This window comes from Panthera tigris, chromosome B1 (assembly GCF_018350195.1).
Source record: "Panthera tigris isolate Pti1 chromosome B1, P.tigris_Pti1_mat1.1, whole genome shotgun sequence".
Lineage (NCBI taxonomy): Eukaryota > Metazoa > Chordata > Mammalia > Carnivora > Felidae > Panthera > Panthera tigris.
Genome location: NC_056663.1, coordinates 107289661 through 107300712, shown reverse-complemented (window position 1 = coordinate 107300712; position 11052 = coordinate 107289661).

The following is an 11052-nucleotide window of genomic DNA, read 5'->3' as shown; positions in this document are numbered from 1 at the left end:
TTGTAATTGTTATACAGAAACTCAAAGCAGTATTAAAGGAACATTAGGTTTTGGAATAATCTCTGTATATTTTACATTGCCGAGCACATAGCTGTGGTTTAAAGGATGCATTTATCCTGCTATCCACAATACAAAAAGGCAGCCCTTTTGTGGTAATCTTGAGGAGGGAAAAACTACCTAGGACTGGTATGCCGTGAAAGGAATTCACAGTATATGCAAAGGATTTGCATTTATTTCTGTTGCTGTATTTTAACAGAATTTTGCATGCATTTTTTTGGCATATGCTCCTGTACAGAGAGGAATTTTTTTTTTCTTCAGCTGACAGATACTGAATGGATAGTGAAGCCAATCAGTACATGTTAACTCTGACTTTAGTAAACTCTGCAATGATTTCTCATGGGGTATGCTAAGATAATGTTAAAATAGGTTATTATAAGTCAAAATGTCTTTGGGCAAAAATAAATTGCTTCCAGATCCATTAGGGCTGCTGAGTAAGGTTTTTAGCTTCTTAACTATGATTCCTTATTTTATACAGGTTTTATTAATTCCTCTCAAAAATTGTAACTTCCATTTTTATTCATTCACAGTTATTTAGATCTTATGTTTTTGACATATTAAAGTTGTATTGCTTTCCATTGATTTTAAAAAGAAGGAATTTGTGAGGTGAGTATAAAGCATTCTCTGCGACCAGACATAAACAATGAATTTGAAAAAGACACAAGGCAAAGAACTGGACTAGAGAGTGTTAAATGGATAAACAGTCAAAGTAATTTCTGTACTTGCTTGAATTCCTAGTATCTGCCAGTAATTGGATATACTCCATCTGTAATGTTAATAAATGTGCAATGTGTATACAGTTCTTCAGCACTATATTTGTAGTATTAGCCACCATTTGATATTTGTACCATTTTGAAAATTTGTCAAAGCCATACAGTTGCTAGGATTTGTGCTACCACCTAAAAGAACATATCCTTTTTAATAAGTGAGGTTGCTTCTCTGATTCAGAACCAGTAACTTGGATGAAGAAGAGGCAAGAATCAGCAGCACTCTGGGCTGGACTTCAGTGAGCCATAAATATGATGTGTCACGAGAGGTCATCTGGCAGACAGGAAAGCAGCCAGCAGTCAGAGCCCCGTTTAGATTTAGAGGAAGGAATATCAATCATACCAAGGTGTTTGGGAGTGTTCAAATAATTTATCACTTTTGTTATTTTATTTAACTAATTCATTTAACAAATTAGAATTCACACATTTGCCAAGTGCCCTCTTGGCCACTTGGAGTACCAACATAACCATTTGGAAATACTTACACAATATATGGTCTCATTCAGATTGTAGTCTACAAACAATGACCAAGCATTAACTCCACCTTAGGTAATGATGAAAACCCTTTCAGTCTCTCCTGGAGATTTAGTAATAAGAAATAAAGATGTACATGCAAATAGATACAGAGCAAAGTAGATCTTGTAACTAGTAATCAAATAAGTAAATGCTAATAATGACATGAAGATAAGAGAAAGGAAATATTATTTGCTTTGAGATGAAAGGACTGTGTTTAGATTAGGATAATTTCTGAAATGAGGCATTTGTGTTAGAATTAGCTAAAAATGGTAAGTGCAAAAGTTGGTATAACAACATAGTCTCATAATAGATTTATGAAGTAGCAAGTTTAGAAATGCTAACAATATTTATCTTCTATGTGACATATGGTTTACACTCACCCATTTGTTTATACACTGATCATTTGTTTATCAGTTCAAAACATTTCCAAGGTTCTCTAATGTGCTATTTTGTTAGGAACAATGAATATAATGATGGATTTAGAAAGTATGGTATTAAACTTTAAGAAGTCTTGTGGGGTAAATAAATATCATAAACCCTATTGTAGAGTATGTGTGAATGCAAAAGTGGAAGTACAATGTGCTGAGACAACATACATTAAGGTATTTGACCTTGACTAGAAGTTAGAGAAAGCGTCTCTATAAAAATAGCATCTAACAGAGAAAGAGGAACACTTTTCCACTGCTGGTGGGTATGCCAACTGGTATAGCCACTCTGGAAAACAGTGTGGAGTTTCCTCAAAAAAATTAAAAACAGAACTACCCTATGACCTCAGAATTACACTACTAGGTGTTTATCTAGAGGATACGGGAGTGCTGATTTGAAGGGGCACATGCACCCCAATGTTTATAGCAGCACTATTGACAATAGCCAAGGTATGCAAAGAGCCCAAATGTCCATCAACTGATGAATGGATAAATAAGATTTGGGGTGTGTGTGTGTGTGTGTGTGTGTGTGTGTGTATATATATATATATATATATATATATATACATACATACAGGTGTATATATATGTATATGTGTGTGTATGTATATATATACACATACATATATATGATGGAGTATTACTCGGCAATCAAAAAGAATGAAATCTTGCCATTTGCAGCAACGTGGATGGGACTAGAGTGCATTATGCTAAGTGAAATAAGTCAGAGGAAGACAAATATCATATATTTCACTCATATGTGGAATTTAAGAAACAAAACAGAATGAACATAAGGGAAGAGAAGCAAAAATAATATAAAAACAGAGAGGGAGGGAAACCGTAAGAAACTTTTAAATACAGAGAACAAACTGACAGTTGCTGGAGGGGTGCTGGGTGGAGGGGGGAAGAGCTAAAGGGGTGAAGGGCATTAGGAGCACACTTGTTGGGATGATCACTTTAAGTGATGAATCACTAAGTTCTATTCCTGAAATCATTATCACACTATATTTTAACCAACTTGAATTTAAATTTAAAAATAAATAAATAGATAAAAATCGCATCTAAGAAGAACTGCAAAACATGAAGAGATGATCATGGGTTAGAACTGTGAGGAGTTTTCTAGGTAGAGGAGAGAGTGAATCTGTAGCATTAGGTCTAAAGAGAAACTTAATCCTCAAGAAATCAAAAGTCCACATCTATTGAAAGTGCAACAAAACAAAGAAACAAAACCAAGATACACTCAAGGAATAGATTCTGAAAGTACATTCAAGCCATTGTGCCCATTCTCAATTTTTATTTTTTTCCAAGGAAACAGTTTAAAAGTATTTAAATGTCAAAAAGACAATCATGTTTGCATTAAAAATTCAATTATCTTCTTCTGAAGAATAAATTGGGTTATGCCTATATGAACTTAAGTGATATGGGTATTCTAATTGTTGAATGAATGTAGGATTGTGTGTGTGTGTGCGCGCGTGCACACATTTATATATACTGTATATACATCCATTAGATTAAATATGTTAATTTTGCTTTTTAAATCTTCTAAGTCCTCGCTATTATTTTAACTTCTTTATTAATTTTACATGCTAGTGGTGAATTCCTCTTATCTTTATGTAATGACCTTCTTTGGATCTTCTAGAGTGTTTTGCCTTAAAGAGTGAGTTGTCTAAGTTAATATAGCTAGCCCAGCTCTTTTAGTGAGCAATCGCCTATTGTAGCACACTCACCATGCACTCTTCTCAAATGTTCTCATGAAAACAAAGTGCTGTAAAAATATTTGATGTTTGTATCTTTTGCAGCTATATCAAGTTATTTTTTATTTTTCCTATTTTATGTTGGTATTGTCCCTCTTTTCCTGCCTTTGTTGGGTGAGCAAGTTTTATGATTCCATTTTATCTCTACTATTGGTTTATTAGTACTTCTTTTTCTATAAAATTCAGTTGTTAACTTAGGATTTATTAGACACATCTTTTATGTTTCACAGTCTACTTTCAACTACTAAATGCTACCTCCCTTTGGGGATGTAGATAGGCATTCTTCACAAGTTACCAAGGAACACTGCACTACTGTCTTGAGGGATACACATTTTTTTTTCTTTTTACAGACTATATTTCTGTGGTCTTGTCACCAAAAGCAGGATGTCCCTTTTTATTGAGTACTAATAATGATTGACCAAGTCTCTTTCTTCTTCAGGATCAAGTTGGCACACAGAAATTGTATAGCATATATCATGTCGTACAATATGTGCCAAACGTTGGGGCCTGTGTCTTCTCCATTCATCCAATACCTGTGGACCCTCCAAACAGTATCCTCTATTTAGAATTCACAAGGTGGTGGGGCACCTGGATGGCTCAGTCTGTTAAGCGCCTGACTGAGGCTCAGGTCATGATCTTGCCGTTTGTGAGTTTGAGCCCTGTGTCAGGCTCTGTGCTGACAGCTCAGAACCTGGACCCCGCTTTGGATTCTGTGTCTCCCCCTCTCTCTGCCCTTCCCCTGCTCACAATCTCTCTGTCTCTCTGTCTCTCTCTGTTTCTCTGTCTGTCTCTCTGTCTCTCTGTCTGTCTCTCTCTCATAAACATTAAAAATTAAAAAAAAAAAGAATTCACAAGGCGGAAGCCAGACAACAAGATTCCATGTTATTATATGTCCCAAACTTTAGTATATACAAGTGTAGTTTTAAGTGTATGTGTGAATTTTCAACTCCTTTTGGACTATAGTGTTGGATGGACCTAGGAATTCCTGCCACTTGGCAGGTATAAGGGGAATGACAAGAGAGTCTCCCCTTCTTGCAGACCCAATCTTTATCATTAGGTTTCTTGAATTATCCTCTCTTGCTTAGCTGCCTCATTATTCTACTATATTATTTCATCACTCTTTGAATTTCTAGTGTCTTGAAATACTCTAGCTGTGGATAAGGAAGTGATGTAACAGTACTAGTTTACACATTCTTTATTAAGTCCTGCAGCTTAAGCTGAACAGCTTCTCTTCAGAATTTGTGGGGCACTTACCACTTCTTGTTGTCAGTTACAGAACTTGAAAATCCAATACAAGAAACATTGTAGTTTATTCACCTTTGCATATTATTTCCCAAAATAGTCTCTGACATCTTAAATTAATAATGTGTTTTCATGTATAATCAGCTTTAAGTTTCTGTTATCCCCCCCCTTGTGTCTCTAGAATGTGGCTATTTTTCAAAGAACAATTTTGTAATTTTAAACAGTTCTATTACTTTTATGCTATTCTCATTTTCTTTCTAACTTTAAACCTATTATTTCTTAATTGTTATTTGTGTTTATGCTTTTTATCTTTCTCTATATCCTTGGGTTTCATTCTAAGCATGAACATCTTTTACTCTTCATTTTAGCGAGGATAACATTGCCTAGCACATAGTATTTGCTCAATAAATCTTTGATAACGAATGAGTAAATTACAAACATTAGAAATTCTGAATTTATCTCTAGTACTGATCTACCTGTGCCCCACATTTTAATAAATTTAATGATATTATTGTTAATCTATTGTCAGTATTTTGTAATTACATAACTCCTTTAATCCCTGGATCATCTAAGTTTTTTTCCTTAAGGTTTTAAGTTTAAGTGTGTGTGTGTTGTTTTCAATTGAGTAATCATGCGAGCATGGATTTTGAAGTCATATTGCTGCACCATAAATAAACTTAAACTTCTGTATGTTTCAATATACTCATCTGAGGAAGGAAGGAAAATGAGACAGTTTGGGCCCAAGCTCTCTGCATTATCTGATCTAATCTGTTTAAAAAAATTTTTTTTATTATTTAAAATTGTTTTTAAGTTTATGTATTTGAGAGAGAGAGAGAGAGAGAGAGAGAGAGAGAGAGAGAGAGAACATGAGCAGGAGAGGGGCAGAGAGAGGGAGGGAGAGAATCCCAAGCAGGCTCCACACTTTCAGCATGGAGCCCAATGCAGGGCTCTAACTCACAAACTGGGAGACGATGATCTGAACTGAAAACAAGAGTTGGACACTTAAATGCCTGAGCCATCCAGGCACTCCTTATTTCTTACAAATTAAATCAATTATAAATTTCATTAAAAATCCTAATTTTCTAACTGTATCATCAGTTTATTTCAAAAATTGGAGGACCAAGGCAGGGAAAGTATTGACAATTAGATAAATTTACAAAATCAGTTATGTTTATTTTAGGAATGCAGTACCATATGGAATTCTGTTCTACATCAAAATAATATGTTTTTACATGTTTATATCCATAATGTACTCACTATGCAGGTAATAAATTCAAGTTGGACATTTTCCTTGGGGGGGGGGAGGGTTAATCAACAATTTTAACTCACTGTGAACAAAACATGTGCTCCTTGGTTTCATTCTTTTCATTTCATATTTTAATATGAGCTTTCAAAATCTAGTGGTGTCCCTCATTCTCTATGGCCTCTTCAAATATCTACTTCATCATTTGTTTCTATGTTCTCTGAATGTTTTTGAAATTTATAACCAATTATATTCTATATTCTGTACTGTCTTCAGACAGATCAGAACATCACTGATGGTAGGAGTAAGTCTTGTTTTTTTTCTATTCTACATAAATTGAATGCTTTGTGTTGAGTATCCTAGATGCTTGAAAATTACCTGTGCATTGATCGTTCCTAGAATTATTTGCACTGACGAATACAAGTAAAATCAAGAGTAAAGCTATGCATATCCACTGAAACATGATAAAGTTAAGTAGTATTTAAGAAAATTATATGCATTATTTGTAACATCAAAAATATAATGGACTTTTTTAAATTTTTGTATTTGACTATAGTTAACACACAATGTTACATTAGTTTCAGGTATATAATATAGTGATTCAATTTCTCTATACATTATGTTATGCTCACTATAAGTGTGGCTACCATTTGTCACCATACAACTCCATTACAATATCATTGACTGTATGCTGTGCTTTTATTCTTGTGACTTATTTGTTCCATAATTGGAAGCTTGTATGTCCCACTCCTCTTTACCCATTTTTCCCATCCCTAAACCCCTTTCCCTCTGGCAACTATCATCTTGTTCTATTTATAGATCTGATTTTGCTTTTTGTTCACTTGCTTATTCATTTATTTTTTTTAATTCCACATATGAGTGAAATCATATGGTATTTGTCTTTCTCATTCTGACTTATTTCACCTAGCATAATAGTCTCTAGGTATGATCCAGTAATTCTAGTAATGTGTATTTACCCAAAGAAAACAAAAACACTAATTTGAAAGATACATGAATCCCTATATTTATTGAAGCATTATTTCAATAGCCAAGATCTAGAAGCAACCTAAGTGTCTATCGATAGATAACTGGATAAGGAAGTTTTGGAATATATATACTATGGAATATTATGTAGCTATGAAAAAGATATGAGTTCTTTCCATTTGATAGAAGCTTTAAATCCATCATTAGAATGAAAAAGAAAATGCAGACTGCATTTTAAACAATAGTATTTAATATATATTATTAGTAAATTTTAGAGTGAGTTAATTTGCAATAGTTAGAATGTCATCACACTTTATCTTAAATAGATATCACAGTAACATGATTGTATTTCCTGAATTCCTGTGTTTTCCTTTCTTAGAATGTGAGGTCACTTGCAGAAGAATATTTAGCTATAAGTGTAGTTTCCAAATGACTGTTCTCAAAATTAAACTTCAGATTAAAAGTATTCCATGCCAATGAAAGCTATTACTTAGACAAAATAATACACTTTAGAATATGGAAAGAAAGAATACAAGATGTTCCCAAGAGATAGAAAAATGATTTAAAAACCAGTAAGAAATGGAACACAGACTGAAACAAAACATTAAGCAAAGTGAAGATTAGCTGGTTTTGAGCTGTATCTCAAGTGCTTACAGCTCTGAATGAAATGTGCTGATATCAAAATAAATAGGAAGACAAAACTTTTCTGCAGATAACTATTCTAAATCATCAAATAAATGCAAACTATGAAATTGTCAAATTGAATTAACCAAATGTATTGCAATGTAATGAAAGATAAGTAAACATGTGGCTTGAGAAATATTAGATGCAAGCAAATCTAAAGTGCTTAATATATAAATTAGTAAAATAGCAGTACTCAGCCATTTTATAAGAACCAAAACATTTCATAAATATTGATAATTATACTGTATTTAATTTTATAATTTATGATATTATAAATATACATTATTAGGTAATGAATATAATGTTAATTAATAATTGATGGAAGCTTATTAAAGTCTAATTGGACATTTAAAATAATAGGAAAAATAAGTTTCATGCCTCATCATCCACATATAAATTCTCTTATTTTTAAGCACTCATTATGAGTGCTTATAGGAAATTAATGAGTTTTGATGATTTATAGTCTACCAACCCTGAAAACTCATGGATGTTTTCTGTGATGCATTTTTTCCTGATCTTTTTTTCTTATCTCTTCTAGTTTAATTATTATTGATCATTCTTTTCTCTTTTCATATTTATTTTCTCCCATTCATTAAATAAATATTTCTTGGGCACTTAGGACGAGTTATGCTCTCTTTTAAATATATGGGACATATCATTGAACAAGCAAACCAAAATTCTGATTCCATTGTCCTTTTATTCCAGTAGAAATAGAGAGTTAAAATACATAGTGAATAAATAAAATATGTAATAAATTTGAAGAAGACAATCGCTAGTGACAAAATAAAAGAGGATGAAGGATAAGGAATGTGGGAGATGAATGAAATTTTAAAGGGTAGGGTAATCAGGTCACATTCAAACCAAAACATTCTGCGTATTATGAAATATCCCTGAATTTACACTTCAAATTGATTGCATTTCTATGGAGTCCTGATTATTTTTAGTTAATTAACCCTTGATATACTTAAAACCCTCCTGAATTTTATTTTTCTCGTATTTTTAAAAATTTTAAGCATGCTTTTACATATCTCTTTTTTTCAAAATTTTCAACTTTTTGTAAACTAATGATTTCTCTCTTTCATAAAAGCAATATTTCCTCTCACATTTGGAGAAAATCTACATATATTGAAAACTGTTACTTATTTCTTACAGAAATAATTTTCATCTATATCTTATAATTACTTAGTTATAAAGGAATCTTTCCCTTTCATTATGATATTTTATTTGTAAAGTTTTTGTCATTGTAATGGTCTTCTCTTGCTGTGAAACAAATGACCACGTAATACCTTAAAGCAACACATATTTATTATCTCAGTTTTTATAGGTCGGAGTTCTGAACACACAGTTTAGCTAGGTTCTCTGCTTCAGTGTCTCGCAAGGCTGCAATCAAGGTGTTGGTCAGGGCTGTCATCACATCAGAAATTTGTTTGGGTAAACGTCTGCTTCCAAGCTTCCTCAGGATGTTGGCAGAATTTATCTCCATTATTTGGTGGAATGAGCTCCCATTTTTTTTCCTGGCTATTGGCAAGGGGCTACTCACCTCCTAGAGGCTTTCCACATTTCCTTGCAACATGTCCCTCTCCATTGGCCCAGTCACAACATGGCAGCTCATTTTTCAAAGCCAGCAAAACATTCTTCTCATCCATACTAATGTGATAGAGTGTATAAATAGGACAACATAAACATGAGAATTACATCACATCAACATTGCCATATTTAAGGCACAGAACTTTTCCACACTCAAGAGGGGAAGGCAGTAATATAGGACATGAACATGGGACCAACCTGGAATCTGCCCACCACATTTTGTGCACATTTTTGTTCAGGCCTGGTGATTTTCAAGAAGCGGTATTCATGGGACGTTCTTGGCTCTCTCTACTTTTAACTTACATGTTTTGAGCATTGATCTCTCAAATATAGTCCTCAGTTCTATTTGCCATAACTACTAGGCATCTATCTATATAATGGTGTGGAATTGCCGTTTGGTCCTGTAACAAGACTAGAGAATAGATACAGCTTAATAAACTTTCTCTTCCTAATATAACAATTTAAAAATCACCTGTTGTTTTCATCTTTGCCTTTTCATGCAATTATTTTCCTTTATAATAGTGTGCTAGGATACAACAATAGTATAAAATTCCCACTTTTTATTTTATTGTAAACATAAATGCCTCTAAATGGTTGCTAAATTAAAAGAACTAATCCTGATAATGTAGAGCTGAACCCATAAATTAGGAGTTGAGATTTGTTTCTAGCTGGTTTGCAAGATAGCTCCAACATACATAGATATGATTTCTTTATATTCTAGTTGTTATATCCCTTACAATCTCCTATTAGTAAGAAACAACCTGGAATGAATGAAAGTCCATCTTTACCTACACTGGAGCCTCTTGCTTAATTATAAATGAGAGTGTGGATCTTGTAGTTGAATTCCAATTACTGATGTGGTTAGTAGAAATTTTCCTCAGGTATTTTCACTTTATCTTCACTTGAATTTATTTGGATTTTCCTTTATTATGTGTCATCATGGTTAATATAAATGCAAACTAATAATGGATACATTATGTACCTTATTAAACTGGATTTTTTCCATGTATTGTTTTACCCTAATTTAGTAATGTAAACTGCTCATGAGGATTTTAAATTTAATCACTATTTTCAAATTTCCTATTTAACCATTCTCTATTAGTGTAAGTTTTAAAAGCTCTATTATTTGTTATATCCATTTTCTCATATCTTTTCATTTATATATCAAATGATAACCAAATTACTTTTATTATTATTGTTAATTATTTTATTGCCCTAAGTATGTTTCAAATCACACAAGATTTGTGTGATTATTTTTATAATTGAAAAGGCCCCAAAAAAGCTTACATTTATTTAAAAATCAACATTACAGATAAATTAATTGGGATTACATTTTCTGAAATTTCCTACTAGGCACAAACAAGAACAATTTCGATCAACAGTGGTAAAGAACTGTCTCATTCACTTCTCTTCAATATTTATATTAATAAACTCAATCATTAATTTGGGATTGACTATTAATGTACATTTTCAGCATTTTAGAGTTTGATGATTTTAAATGCTTTAAACTAGACTTTTAATGTTTAAGTTAAATGAATTTTATATATATTTTACCAATATATTGTTGAATTTTACAATATATTGATGTTACCAATGGGATGAGATGATCATGCTATTATTCCTCTGAAACGTGATTAAAATTATGCACCATTAGAGTGATCTTCTTTCCTTTATAATAGGTGTTGGAACAGGAAACTATGATGTTGAAGGTAAGAATATGTATATTCCAAGAACTTAAATTATACCTTTGTGAAAAATGTAATTTTTTTATTTACAAAACTAAAGGTATTATA